Source organism: Nicotiana attenuata, unplaced genomic scaffold (assembly GCF_001879085.1).
Source record: "Nicotiana attenuata strain UT unplaced genomic scaffold, NIATTr2, whole genome shotgun sequence".
Classification (NCBI taxonomy): Eukaryota; Viridiplantae; Streptophyta; class Magnoliopsida; order Solanales; family Solanaceae; genus Nicotiana; species Nicotiana attenuata.
Window position 1 is genome coordinate 47,717 of NW_017672494.1, and position 1,142 is coordinate 48,858.

Sequence of the window (1,142 nt, forward strand, 5' to 3'; positions counted from 1 at the left end):
GAGTTATGCACACTAAATAGGCACAGCTAATTGAGGATCCTGTCAATTAACTACAATAAACACGTAATTGAACAAATAGAGATTAACCGGTAAACTATATGAACATAATCAAGAAGTTCATCCTTCAATAGGTTCCATCAAAACCTTAGACTAAAGTATTTAGCTACTCATAACAACTTGAAGATAATCTACGAAAATATTTATCATGTAAAATTGCAAGAAACAGAAGAGAATAAAGAACTATGATGTTTTGGGTGATCTCTCACACTTGTGTTTCTTGCCCAAGAACTCTCTAAAACCAATCTGACCTAATGAGACCGAAATCCTACTTTTTATAAGGGTTTTACACCAATTTTTCCCGGCTTGACAATCCTGCCCCTGGTTAGTTCGCGTTCTGCCGCGGTCCCACCGCGGTTACGCCGGGACCGCGGCCAAAAAGGGTCTCTGAATCTTCATCTCTACTCTGCCGCGGTCCTACCGCGGTTACGGTCTGACCGCGGCAGGCCAACTTTTGCCTTCCTTTGACTTTTCACTTGGTGCATTTCTTGGGCATTGTTTGATTGACCTCCTTTTCTCCGTAATTGATCCCAATCTTGCTCCATCGACTTATTTCTTTGGATATAACCTGCAAAGCATGAAAAGCACTAATCAGAGCATTTGGTTATCACTTTTTACAACAAAGGTATACAAAAATGTGGTTCTTTAGGGTCTAATTATAGTCTAATTGACCTATTATCAATAGACATGTAATTTTTTCCCCACTATTTAGTACATTTTTAATTTTAACTTCAAGTATCGAAGTTTCTATGTTGTTGATGATGACCCTATGCAGGATTTGAGTCCAACGAACTGCTTATTAATAAATTAAGTAAGTTTAAATTTTTTAGAGCATAAAACTCAAGAAATGAATTAAATGAATGAGATCTGGCGTATAGTACTCAATCACATACTTAAATTGTGATCCATAAATAGATTACAAGTAAAGATAATTCTAGTAAAAAATTTATGTTAGAAAGAATTCCTTCCATATCCTTAAGTATGATACGATTAAGAAAATCTCTTGTACCATTATTTATACATCATGTGGTTCCCCAAATATTTCATCCAAGAAGCAAAAATAAAAAGATCAACAAGTTCTTATC